The sequence below is a fragment of the Dermacentor variabilis genome, chromosome 11 (assembly GCF_050947875.1).
Source record: "Dermacentor variabilis isolate Ectoservices chromosome 11, ASM5094787v1, whole genome shotgun sequence".
Classification (NCBI taxonomy): domain Eukaryota; kingdom Metazoa; phylum Arthropoda; class Arachnida; order Ixodida; family Ixodidae; genus Dermacentor; species Dermacentor variabilis.
Genome location: NC_134578.1, coordinates 45,031,518 through 45,045,796, shown reverse-complemented (window position 1 = coordinate 45,045,796; position 14,279 = coordinate 45,031,518). Strand labels below are relative to the sequence as shown.

At 44.5% G+C, this 14,279-nt stretch overlaps 1 protein-coding gene across 4 annotated transcripts in view; it reads left to right on the top strand.

Moving 5' to 3' along the window:
• Window positions 1-8,615, top strand: part of Syt1 (Synaptotagmin 1) — a 180,758-nt gene extending 172,143 nt beyond the window's left edge. For all 4 annotated transcript variants that reach the window (XM_075674274.1, XM_075674273.1, XM_075674272.1 and 1 more), the window contains exon 10: window positions 2,185-8,615. The gene's annotated coding sequence lies outside the window, so the exon portion shown is untranslated. The remainder of the gene's footprint in view (window positions 1-2,184) is intronic.
• The last annotated feature ends 5,664 nt before the right edge of the window (window positions 8,616-14,279 follow it).

Below are 14,279 nucleotides of genomic sequence, written 5' to 3'. Positions count from 1 at the left end.
TGCGTTACTGTGGTGTTACACTGCATATCTGTCAGCACACGAAATGTATAAGGACGCTAGAAACTCAAGCGGATTGGTTTCCATACTGAAGGTGGTCACAAATATACAGAAGGGGCTGGTCAGGGGTCGTGGAGGTTATATACAAAACAGTATCTATGCGCCAGCCAATTAGGTTTTCCTTATTTTTGTGATGTCAAGCGGTCTTGCGCGTTGAAAACCGCTCTTATCTCCGTTCTGATCTGTTGTTGTGTCACTAGTTTTAGGATAGATTACGAACGTTCTGGCAAATCTTATATGTGATCCTGATATCAATAGTCAGCCAAAGGTAATACTTTGGCTTGAAACAACAAAACATTCTTTTTCCAATTAGCCAAGCATTTGCAATGGCACAGCAATTTTGTTAAACTGTGACCGGACTCTGATCTATTACAGGTGAAGGGCAGGTGCTTTGCGTTATTGTGGGTGGATATTGTACTGAATTATTAGGTGGTCACTAACTATGACTACAAAACATGTCTAGTCGTGTTAGTCGTATGTGTGCATTAGGATTCTGCAGTAACAAAGCGTGCACTCTTGCCGTGAAAGGCGGTTCGGTAAGCCAGAAAAGACGAAAGAAAAAAAAACAAATAGGACGGGACGCAACACTGAAGTTCCCTCACGCGCTCACGAGACGTCACTAATTTAGCCATTATTTACTCGCGTCTCTCTTTAACGGTTCATCGGTCAACAATGAATACATTGCATTCTAAATGAACCGAACACCCAAATTTCCAAATTTTCATAAGTTTTCTTTTACAAAATAGCCCAAGGTATCACACTGACGTACTTGCGCTGAAGTTTCGGGGGGTCATTCAAAACGGAAAAGTGTGGCCTCCATGTTCCGCACTGATTATCAGCACCTTTCCGATCTAATAAGGAAAATTGGTTTTTTTCAAGGACTACCACTGTAAACTAACATAATACGCCCGGGTCGAATTCGCGAAGCTTTTTGATCGGTAGTATTCTTTTCATAGGATGGTCGCCTTCGCTAACAATGTGCCCAGTATCAGGATTCGCTGAAATTTTTCCTTTCGGAGAATTTTAGCCTAAGAAGTTTTCTGATAACGCGCACTGGTTTATAACGACCTTTCAAAGGCTGTTTTATACTGAAGTGCCGAATTTTTTAAAGTTTTAAAAAGTTGCTTTAAAAGTACTTTACTGCTTTTCTTAATGTCTTTGCTTTCTACTAGTAAGCATACGAAGCTATTCTTGAAGACGTGTTGCTTTGAGATGTCTTAATGAAAATTCTCTCGCATTTTTTTCGCTATTCTAGTGTGGTTCATACTTCCGTCATTATTCTTTATTCGTCAAGTCGCATCAGTTCCTATATTTAATTATGTGCCTGCATTTATGTAATGTGCCTAATACAATGTCTTTGAGATAAATAGCGCCTTCTGGAGCACGTAAATCAGGGGAGTCCCTTAGAACGTCCAGGAAGCATCAGTCAGGAAACAGCTTCGTTTCAACGAGAGCTACAGCTTGAGAATCTTCAATTGTCATTTGTTGTCAAAAGTATGTCAATAAAATACACCTGGTGATAACGCCGTGCTTCCAGGTACAGCCACACGCGACAATCTCGTCATCTAGGTTTGCAAATAACGCTGCAGGAGACATCACAAAACCAGTTTCTAGCCAGTGATGTTTGCAAAACAACGAACGTGAAGTTCCGGAGAGCTTCGAGCGTAACACCGCGTCATCATATGAACACCTCGCTTCGTGTCGTCAGTCAGCAATAGACAGATGAATCTCCAGTGATTTGTGGGCATTAAAATGATCGTAGATTGTGCAAGTGACTGTGTCTATGCAAAAAAAGGCAGTGCTGGCCACTCGGGGGGGGGGGAAGGGGCGAGTAATCCCAAATTTTACTCCAATTTTTTAGTGTTCGTGTAATTCCCCCATTCTGATCCCTAATTCACTCTGTTCGGACGAGCACACTGACTCCAATTGAAGGGTGTATATTAGCGACCACATTGACTCTCAGTCACGTTGAGAGTACAGGATTTTCGAAATGGAGTCAGAAAACGAAAAAAAAAAGGTTACTCTTATAAAAGGGGCCAACAGCGCTCTTTTTTATTGTGCTGATGCTAATGCGTTCAGATAAATTAACCCCTCTCTCTCTTTTTTCAATTTCTCTTCTTTCTGCAGGCCTCAGAGGTGCAAAGCCAACATATTTAAAGGCCACCCTTTCCCCAGCACTTTACCGAGCGACTCGCAGCGTCGCCGGCCTAAGGCGTTGGCGGGTCGTTTGCTGTTTATTGCACCGTTGTTGATTGGTTCTTTCCCTCCCGTGTACCATTGTTCCACACATATTCCTTCGTACGTGATAAATGTGTGCTCCTTGGTTCGAAGGCAGACGGGAGACGTGTATATAAAATGTTGCGCGGTCCGAGCAGTCAACGGCCGCATTTGCGTTTTATCGTTAAGCTGAATGTCGAGCTCATGTATAACGGCTTCACAGTCGAAACGTTGCAAATGTGTCCGTTTTATCGCTGCTGCTGTGACGAGCTGTGTGTTCATACTGATAATTGAAACATGACGCACTCTCCAAAGACTTACGAGGACGCCTAAATTTAACCTAACGCAAGAAAAAGCGCTCAGCGCTAATCCTGGTGCTTAACGTTAAGGTATTAAGTAGCCGGTGTACCCTCGACGAGACTCGGGGCATCATATTCTCCAAGTTGACGCACATCATAGAAAAATTATAGTGATGAAAAAAAATTACTTTCTAGAATGTCCTGAGATTACTTTATTTAGTGCGTGCGGCTCGTGCGACGTCATCAGTGAACTTTTGTAATGTCTGAGTCGAGTCCACTGTCAGTGTTATGCAAGTTGTGCAGTGTGACAATGCGTTGAGATTGTACTGCCGCACAAGTGAAAGCTTTGGTTGCTCTGCTCACGCGAATTTCATGACCAGGATATAGTTTTATTGCTTCAGGAGCCTGTGTTTCTCAACTGTTCACGCACCTGCGGTCGTCATTTGTGCCCTAAGGATGTTTTTTCGTTGTATTTTTTTAGTACGCACGTATTTGTACACTGTGTTTATGCCCTCGTAGTTGCTTTCCCAATTCGGACTGCATTTATATAAAGAATGCAGCAGGGGCTGAGTATTTTTCTTTCTTAAGCCAGCCAAGACGAGTTCGTTTTTCTGCCTGAGCTTGTGCTCCCTTTCCTGATGCGCTATGGATTCGGCGCACTTCATAGCACACATGCTGAAGTTTCGATTTCAAGCGATGCATTCGCTGCTTCAATGCGTCTTCATTCATAGTGACACGGGTATCATAGGAGAGAATCAAGGTCTTGTGAAGAATGTGAATCACGTGAAGCGTAGAAGGTGATGCTTCGATGCTCGGTTGGGAGTTCTTAATTATTATTTTTTTCTTTTCCAATGTGTAAAAAAATATTTTATAAATTATTGGCCGAGGCATTTGCCTATCACGTTAGAGTTCAGAGTTGCCTTTCTGGTGGGATTTCAAGTCCTTGACATTCTTAAGCACGTCAGATTGGCGCACGTGGAAAATGTCAAGCGCAGTACTAGATCACTGTAGTTCACTGTAGCACTCTAATCATCAAGGCATTTTTCTTTACTGACATCGTCTGCTGGAAGATGACGCAGCAAGGATGTGTTAAATATTACTTTTGTTGGCCAGGCGATTCATCTGTCTGTAAAGAATTACGGCTTTTTATAGCGGAAGATATTGTTCGTCTCGCTTATGAAAAAAAATGAATCACGTAAAAAACTGCAACATCATTCTTGAATGTCTCCACCGTGGCCGTTTCGCATTTTCTTGACCCTTAAATCCTTTGCTCACGAAGGTTACTTTCGTTTCAATACTTGTGTTTCGTTTTTGGATGCTCCACGTTACGTTCATGCAGTGTGGCTCACGGCGGCTGCACTATAGAGCTGAGCCTATATCGATTTTTGTATATCGAAGTTGACGACGCGCGTTATTTATCCTAGTAAGTCTAATAGGTAGGCACACGCGCTTCTTGAACAGAGTGTATCATAGATGCAGTGCTGTGGTGTATAATGTGCGATAGGATTCGAAGTATGTGAAGTATACGTGAATTCTCGAATGTTTCTCTCCAGTTTTCTGTTCGTGAATACGCACTTGTCGTAAGTTATTCACACGTGCACCGTATCTTCTTGGAGAAGCAGTAAAAAACCGTGAATGATTCTTCCATGCGTGCCATGTGTCGAGGTCAATGACTCCGCATCGTCTCTCGTCGGAGGAACTTGACTTGTCTCGCGAACGCTGTAAAAAAATTTTTTTTGATTTCTTTTCATTGTTAGTTGAGGTCATTATTCTGCGGTAGCTACAACGTAGTGACTGAGTTGACTCTGTTGAATGCAGTGTTTTCGTTTTGGAATGGTGCGGGGCGCATAGAGCCTTGTGTTTTTTACAACTGATGTGTCTGCAACACATCGCGATGCTGTGCGTTTGCTTTGTACATTCTGCCTTTCTCAACTCTCCTGTGGAAGTGAAGACGCGCATAATTATGTTTGCACAGCTGGCTGATGCTGATTTGTCCTCTAGGCATTGTATTTTGAGATTGTTTTCTACGTATGTTTACACTCTTATGCCTTTTGTTTTTTCTTGAGTACACGCCACAGTGGTTCTCATGTATGTTACAATGTCTGCCTGTCATTTTTATTTTTACTTGAGATCCTGTCACCTTCTGGTCACCTCGATTCACGGTTCTACAGAACTGGGGTTACCACCTAAGTTCGGCGAAAAACCGTCTAAGGCTCTTGACTCGGGAATAAAAACAGCCTTTAGATTTTTCCAGATGCTATAAATTTCAAAACACACAGCTTCTCCGAGGAGCTGAAAACAAGTTGTCTCCTGACAGGTCAGTAAGTTTATTCATTCGCCAATATCGCCATAACTGGATTACGAGAATCGGCAGACGCTTTTTTTAGAGAATTCCTCGGCCCTCCTTGTAAGCCGTAAGGTGGACTGAATATGTGGTATAACTGTTTCTTTTGATGAAGTACAGTCAACAGTTGTCATTCCTAATTTGTGTACGGCCACAGCTGTTTTTGTCGTCGCAAAAGCTATAGTTCGGCGTCAACGCCTTCTTCTCGCAAAATGAGAGCATTGCTTCTTCTGCCTCCCTTACGGCGCCCTTCGTGCAAACTGCCCACTTCCGTGCAGTTAAATTGCCTCGTGACACTACTTTCCTTCCAGGGACTCCGTATACACAGTGGCACGAATGCACATTTCAACTTTTTTTATCGAGTGTGCCTGTTTAGCGTGAACTGCGAGAGGTTGTTGAAGATGGTTTCTTTTTCTTGACCTTTGAATCGTGGCAAGACCACGTGACTCTCTCTGCGAGAGTTTGCCGAAAGCACTGACGCTTATATCTATGCCTGCTGCGTTTCCACGCTTCTTGTCCGGCGAGTAACAGCTACCCTTCCGCTACCCGCGCTTGCCGTTGCGGCGACCCTCGACGTGTCGCTTCTGGCCTCCATACTAACGACAAAACAACATTCCAGCTTCATACTGATCTCACTTAGCCGGAATCGCCTCATAACGCACGAATCTTGGGTGTAAATGCTCACTGCGCGGCTATGAGTGACCTAGTCGCTAGACTACGAGTGTAAAAGAAAAAAAAAAGTCAGCAGAGACCCCGCTTCGAGCGCGGGTGAATTACTGCCTCACATCATGCGTAGGAACTACGTGAGTATCAAACTTTGATGCTCTTGCTCTTGTAGCAAACTTTTCGAAATCAAGGGGGTCGTTCATACGAGGTCTAGATCATACACATCACAAAAGTCTAGAAGCGCGCTTTTATCATTTCTTTACCTTGTCATATCTCGCTCTCTATTACGAGTTTTTTTTTAAAGCTTGAAGGGCGCAATGGGGACGCCGCTGGCTCATTTGCCTTCAAACCAGCAAGAATCTCAGAAAACTTATTTTTAACGCTTCAAATGTGAATTTTAAGCAGCTATTACCTAACTATTTTTTGTGTGAAGCCGTTAAAAATTGCCAAATCAATCTTTTGCGAAATGACAGATGCTAAGCAATGAGGCGCCAACTAAGTTGATCACGTGCTATTTGAAAGCGCAGTAGTACAAAATTTTGGCTTGTGTGGCATTTTTACAGCGCCAACGGCTCTCTACTTACAAATAACTTAAGGGCAGTTCGCTGGCTTGGCTTGTAACGGCTTCTCGTTAGCCGGCTTTGAGCATTTCCACTCGGGTATTCCCTCTTGTGGCTTCTGGGCAGCTGTAGGATCCTAGCGTGCTTAGTGCGTTGCTGTTAAATCTGTCATATCACGTCACAGAAATGCAGTCTAACGGTGTTAACAAGTCTGTTGGTGTACATGTTTATTGGTTTGTTAACCCTCGCGCGCTGGTGTGATAGCACTATTTTTCGCCTTCGCATGCACAAAACTGTGTTATTGATCCCTAAACCCCTCTGCAAAGTGCTGCAACCTAGAAGACTTTTCTTGTTCATATTATCCCTTACTCTGTATTATTGACACAAAGACCTCCAATTTTCTATTGCACGTAGCGAAGTATAGGGTATTTTCACAGCTATCCGTGATGGATATTGTTCACAAGCGATAACCCTGTTAACGTTCCCTTTGTGTCAGAGATGTTTGCGCCTGAATTTTCAGTACTAATCATGGCAGATTTCCTTCTTTTTTACTTTCAGGCGTGATTAAAAGAAATAGTTCCTTAAACAAGAATATTGCAGCAATTTTGTCTGCTTACTCGTACATTAGGGTCTTTTTTAACTGCGATTTTATAGGAGCGGTTCTTCGACCATTTCTCTCCTATGTGATGCAAGGGTTCATAATTTTATCCTTATCACTATAATTTTCTTGTGATTTCATAATGCCAATCGAAAACTGACACTCACATGAGCATCTATATATCAGTGACCGTTTTCAGCTTGATTACTGTGCGTAACATCTCTGTTTATGGAAATCCTAGGTTTTCAGCAACGTTCACAGTGCAATTCAGCTGTAGCTGCTAAACGCAAGTGTCCGCTTCAAGCTATTTCACGTTTGTTGCAGTATGTTACTCATTGACCACTTGTACACTTGTCGCGTTTTAGTATAGATTAGAAACAAGCTACGCAATGCGTAAGATATTCAAAGCTAATGAATGGTAAAAATGTATAAGCATTGATTAGGGAGCACCGTTTATCAGGTATCATGTTGTACAGGCAGAATCAACTCCTCCAGGAGCCATCGAACGATCTGCAGTATTACACTTACACTTTCTCGCCAATTAAACTATAAAACAGACAGAGAAAGTTGCCCCAATGAAAAGCGAATGCTTTACTCTGCAGCTTAAAGGAGCCTTCACTCTACTGAGCTGAAGTCTAGCACAGTAGTTCTGAATTTAAGCTTCCTGTCACTATAGGCTGTAAGATATGCACCCGCTTTCTTAGTCCAATACAGTAATTGCAATGACTGCACAGTTGTGCGTGCCTGTCGTCATAAATACCTTCAGCAAAGAAAAGTTTATTTCACATTCATTTAGCTTTGCTCTTCTTGACATTCTAGGCAGAAATCAATGCACACATACGTTCTGATGGAACTAGAAAAATTCTACGCTTGGACTGACCATGGTACACTCCATTAAAATATGTAGTGCGAAAGACTAATTTTGTCGGAGTTATATCATAACTCAATCTTCGAGTGTTCTCATACTCACCGATGGCGCGTGTGCGCAGTGATTGAGCAAAAGAATATCCAGCGCCCTGTGTCAAAACGTTGAAAATTCTCTGTAGGGTATAATTAGGTTTCGAAAACGCGTAGGTGAGTTTAGGTTAAGCAGTTATCTTCGCCAAAGGAGTTGTCATAACATTTCTTTTTCTGTTCTCCGAGCGCGATGTGGCCTGTGCTCTTACTCGGCCCGATCGCAAATGGTTTATTTCCACAGATTCCGAGAGCATCTCGAAAAGAATTGGCACAAAATACGACCACACATAAGCCTAGATGACAGGGTCACCTTTCCTGTCATCTGTCGCCTTTATTTTGTGCCATGAACCCATACCATGAACCCATACCAGCTAGGCCATGCTCCGAGAACTTTAAGAAGTTTCGCAAAGGCAACCTAGCAAGGGATGCACGACCTTACGGCATTGAAAGGAAGGGTGTCGAAAAGAATTTTTCATTTCGCAGTGGTTTAGTTGTCCCCACGTTTACAACTACGGTTGTGAGCCGCTGTACCCGTCAATGGATTTTGAGGTGTTCTAGTCACGTGCGAGCACTTTCTTCTTTATTTTCTTGTTTGCGAGATGTATATCTTGTATCATAGTGGAATGACGCCGTACCGTGCAATGGGTGTCCATCATCGCCCGCAGTATACTGACGTAAACACCTTCTACGCAAGACCCCCCCTACTCAAACGTCGGACAAGGAGACTTGCACCTACGTGTATCACTGCATACTTAATTCTATAGGGCGGTGTAAAGTTATGTACATAATCGCATCTTTGTGTCATATAGTGTCTGCGCCTGACCGGTTGACTCTTCGTGAAGGTTGACTCGTTTTGTTATTGTTTCGTTTTTGGTTTCCAGCTTGTGGTCAATAAATTTACTCTGAGAAGAAATCTCTTACGTTGTCACGTTGTCGTTCACTGCGTTCAAGTTGTCTTTCTCCCGGGGTGTGCGAGGTGAGGGGGGCATCGCGGTGAAGTCACGTACGGCCTTGCGATGCAAAGACATGAAAGGAGATACAGTGTCCAAGGCGGCATCGCAAGTTCAAGGTTCATCAGCTATCAAAGTTTTGAAAATGAAAATCATCAGGCTGGCCATAACAAATAATATCTTCTTAATGTGTGACTTCAATTTTGTTTGCGGCATACTGGGAGAAAGCTATAAGCTACCCTTTAGCCTTTCTCGAACTTATGGACACTCGTAAAAACTATTTTTCATTCTTCTTTAGTTCTAGGACGTGCTAAAAGCTTTGTGGCGAAGTCTGCCATTACCGACGCTGAAGGTTTCTGTTATGTAACCGATATAACATCACGTCACACTTCATATCGCCCTTTCTTTATACGTGTTGCAACCGTAAGAAGCTAAAAACTGAATACATCAGCTACACGACGCTTCTAAAGCACCTATTTTTTTTAGTGGTCTCCCCCCTAAAAGTTCAAGTCACGCAAAGTGTGCTGCAAATTCACCTGTGCAGACTTATCTCTATACATAAGCACATATACCGACAAGTAGACACAGGCAGGTAGGTAAGTTTATATGGGGTCCAACTGCAGAGTTTGGAAGCAGTACGCCTTTGGATTTTTTATTTATGTGCGTCCACAGCGCAATAATTGCGCTTCATGAAATTTCGGTGACTGCAATGTCAGTTGGTCAGCATGAGATACACCCATGGGTCCAGTTACGAAATCATGAAGGAACGAAAGGACTACCAGGCAACATTGCACAACATATTGCAGCCAAGACAGTCGGGCCATTAGGGTATCATACCGCTGTACGTTTTCGTGTCTTCCGCCGCGGCGCTAACAGCGCTCAACGCACGCTCCTCCCCAAGGAAAACGGGTGCGACGCCAACTTGCGGCTGCCGCACTCGCAAGTAGTAAAAAATGACCATAAGTGTAGACGATGCAATATAAACGACTGACGTATCAGTTACATATCGCGAGAATATCTGCGCAGATTGGTTGGCAGGGGAGCCCAGTGGAAGTGCACGTCGAATAACACCAACCGCGAACCAAGCAAGCAAATCTGGACCAAGTCCGCCGAGCAGGGGTCATGTGTTGGGCCTAATTCTTTGAGAAAGAGAATGTCAATGGGGATGGCTTCATGAAGGCTTGGCTTGCTAAGGTTAGCTACGGGTCGTAGCACTCGCTCGTATAGTGTATTTCATCCCTCCATGTTTTAAATCGGGTCACTAAACTCAACATTCCGGGACTTTGGTGACCGTGACGGCTTCTGTCTTGCGGAACAGCGCGTGTGTCACGTCGCGTGGCGCGTACAAGAACACGTGAGTGCCTGTTCCTGTTACGTGACAGACGAAGGAGTGAAACAGGCGAGCAATATTCAGCCTTACCAATGTCTCTTTCGTCGGGCTTCTCTGCGCAAACACCTGTATTCCCCATCTTTCCCCCAACAGACACCAAACATCACCTTCGTCTCTTCGTCCTCGTGGCATCCCTGTGTGGACGTCTGAGGGCACTATCTTGAACTGCTGACTGCAATTCAGCATAGCTTTGTAGTGCATAAAAATGCATGACATTAAGTTGAAACCTGTTTGGGGTATTAACATTAACGTTCTGTGAGATTACACTTTCAATAAAGTAACAATAAAGACGAATTTTACGCATCGCATTAAAGGGACACAAAAGGCAAATACTAAGTCGCCGTGGACTGTTTACATACCATTTCAGAAACATCGCAATGCTTGTTTCATGCCAAGAAAAGTTTGTGAGAAAATTGCATCTGAAGGGTCCGAATACTTTTTTCGAAATTCAAATCTCCCGCCACCCAACCGGCGAAGTGGGGACGTTGCATACGCCATCTCCACCCTTTGCTGCCGTCGGTGAGTAAAACTGCGCCCGACATACGGCGGTACCGAGCCAAGTAAGAACGGTGGATTCGCCGCTGCAGCTGCTTCTTGGTCAAGTGGCGCGGACCGTTCGCGCATCCCGCGACATCACATGGAAGTTGAATTCTCTGCTACTTGCAGTTTGTGCGAGTTTCGCGAGCCAGTAAAACCAGCGCAGCACTACGCGATGAGGAAAGTAGTGAAACGTGAAAGCGTGGGCGGGCGCAGGGTCGAGTGAAAACGAAACCTTCCGACCGCCCGCAGTCGTTGTCAACGGTAATTTCAATTAGTTCTTTTTTTTTCTAAAAGTTAAATAGAACTGGACATGTAGCATTTTATTTCGTCTTACAATACAAGGATGCTTTTTGTAACGAGCAGTTGAGCACTAGTGACAGAATTTAACTGTGGAGTGCTTTCGTCATCTTGAATGTCCCGGGACAACCGCTACTCAGGTCCTGCATTTACTTCAATTTCTTGATTAGTAAGGCTCTGTTCGCGATAATATTGACGCCTTAGAGATTCTCGAGCACTGATCTATCCCTATAGCTTGACTTAGTATTTGCCTTTAGTATCCCATTAAGTTGTTATGGATTCCAGGAAAACTCCGCGTTGCGTAGGTTGCGTCTGTGTTGGATCTGCATAATACTTTCCTTTTATAATTTCATGACTCCGGAGCAAAAGCAAAAATTGCTTTCAGCAGCAACGTGACGAAGCAGGCGTCCCTGTTTACACAGTGTGTACTGGTTATCGTCAATACTTGAATATCATCTAAACAACATATAAAACCTTCGATAGGTATACACCAGAACACAGTGAATTCAAAGCGCGCCGCCATTCTGGTGAGCGCCGGTCGCGCCATCTATCCCAAGCGCCGCGAAGTAGCAGGCCTGGGCTGCCACGCCGGGAGATGCGAACCGGCGCAAAATCGAAACTTGAGCTTTCTAGCTGGGCGGAAGGCGTGTTTGGCGTTTTTTCTAACCTGTCATTTTCGCCATCTCGATTCAATCAAACTTGAAGAGTCCTCAATGGCCATACTGAGCGCTGTGCAGACTGCAGACGCGAATACATCGGGTAGATACGCTATTACGTTAGTACAAACCGCGTGATATATGCTAGAACACGTGTGAGCTGTAATATTTCCGTATTTTTGACTTGTAACCTGTGAAAGAATATACAGCACTGTGTTGGTGCCGTATATAAGAGAGTTTTAGAACAGGGGCCCCAAACGTTTTAAGGTTCCCAAGAAATAGCGTCGAAGCCACTAAGCATGCGCGAGACGCAAACTGCGTTTGGGTTTTGCGTTGGGAACGCTATTTCACCGATTTAGCGGGAGCCCAAATAGCGGCCCCAAAAGCTTTGCGTCAACCAACATGGCGGCACCCATCGAAGCGACGGCTCTAACATAGCACCAACCTGGGCTGGATTAGTGGTAACGCGTGAAGTTCGCCAGCAAGGAGAAGTGACTGCGATTATCACTTTCTCTCAACTAGCGTGTGTTATGAAGATTGATTCATTAGACACCGCTGATTCGGAATTTGATTGTGAACCTTATCTCTCGTAGGCCTAACACGGCTTAGCTTGGCTGGTGAAGGCATGTAAAGTTTACTCAAAACTAAGGGCAACTAATTGTCTGCTGCTTGCGGAATAAACTCCAAATTGTCAATAAACATGAATACACGAAAATCAAAATTACTATTCTTACCATAAAGTCGTATATTTTATTTATTTGTTATAGCTTTTCTTTGACGCCGTAGTGGCGCTGTCAGCGCGAGTCGCTATCCGCAAACGCAAAGCCCTATTCTAAAACTCTTTACTCCTGCGTGCCCCAACGCTAACACCCGCAAAGCTCTTTGGGGCCCCAAACTATTGGGGCCCATATTCTAAAGCTTTCTGTTATTAAAGGTTGCGCGATAAAGCTTTATCAAAATTCTACTTTTCAGCATGCATCACGCGGCAAAATTTTGCCCGGGCGTACGCTTTGCGGCGAGTTTCGCGGAAAGCGGTGTTTCTCCCACAAGTGTTTAGAAGCACGCGGTAAATTCCTCGTTGGCGTCACCTATTCTCCTTGCGTAGGCGCGGTACATCGGACACAGTTTCTCGCGCCTGCGGCGCTCGTGCTGTATCAATCATGCCGGACTATAATATTCTCGCGCTTTCCGGTGCTCTAGCTTCAAAATAGCATCACTGATTTTCCCGGGGGAGCAGTAGGGGCCGTTGTAGAGACAGGGCCTGCTTTCGTGGAACAGTATCTTCGCTCGTGCCGGTCTTTTCGTTATGTGATCTCCGTGACTTTCCAAAAGCATCTTTTAATGGTCCCCTTTGCGTTAATATGTTTTGAAAGCATGCAATTACCGAGCATCACCTGCGATACTCACTGGTGCATTTTTTACTGGGTTGGTAGTTCTTCCTATTCACTGCGGCTATCCACCGGTGGCGTAGCTTGACGCTCTTCGTTGCGGATGGAAATCGGTGCAAGCTGAAAAGATCGCACCGGCACGATTCCCTACGTGTGTTGTGCTCTTTGCAGACAGCGCTAAGTAACCTGCTCCTTTTGCGCTGGTTGTTTCGGCATGCAAACGCGACGCAATGCCGCCCTTATGCTTTCTTGTACTTTGGTTCCGCGTGAAGGGGCACATTTCCGCACTTTGCAGTCCTAGAGCTGGCGCTCGCCATGTCTACTGGTCGCCGACGAACACACTTTGGCAGCCCAGTACAAAATGGCGCTGGTCGACCGGGCAACCCGGGTGCGAGAGTATGCGTTCGGTTAGTCTGGCTGCGAGGCTATCGTTTTCTACCTAAAACAATGCCTAAACAATACCTAAAAAAACGAAATATCCAAATGCACATTTGGGAAAGATAACCGGATAATACGTGGCACAAGGCTGGCACGCAAAAAGAAAATATTGGGGCGCACACTTGGACAGAAAAAAAAGGGTAAGTGCCAGCTATGAGTGTCATTTCGACAACAAAAGACGCACAGCCGATTCTTCAAAACGTACGCAAAAAGTAATACTACAACGTATTCAACACATCCGGCAAGTTATGCTGCAAAACTCGTATGAGTTGAATGGGATAACTCTTGAACTTATTGGTTAGTTCCTAAACGGTGTGTGAAGATGAGTGCGACAATCGTATTCATCTTGAGGTAGGTTAGAGAGTGCAAATTTTTTCGTGGGAACGTCGGTGAGGCATAAAAAGTTTCCGCGGTAAGTACATATGTCGGTCGGCAGCTGCCAGCTACGCGCCATCACAGTTTGAAGACGTCAGGACGCGCCAGAATTCGGTACCAGTTATGGCGCGACGAGTTGTAATACAGACCTTGCAACTAATATGAATGCTGAGCCCAAGACAGCCAAGCGGTGCAGGTGAGTACGCGGCTGCTCGAAAGTCGGTGTTTCAATGCTTGCGCTTTGAGGGAGAGTACTATATCAAGAATATTGTTCGAACACAGGTATTTGCGTAAAAACTTTAGGAAGCGACTTGCCACTCCCAGTGCGCGCAGCACTAATCATAAAAATTGCAACAAAATCCCATCACACAATGAATGATGACGATAATGCGATTACCATTCAAGCAGTGTTGTAAACCAATGAAGGAGGCTAGTTGGGGGCCGTTCATGATTATGTAGCGCTTAGTATTACACTGACGATTTTAAGTGAAGTACGTCCACGTCGTGTCCCTTCACTTAAAATCGTCAGCGTAATGCTAAATGCAAT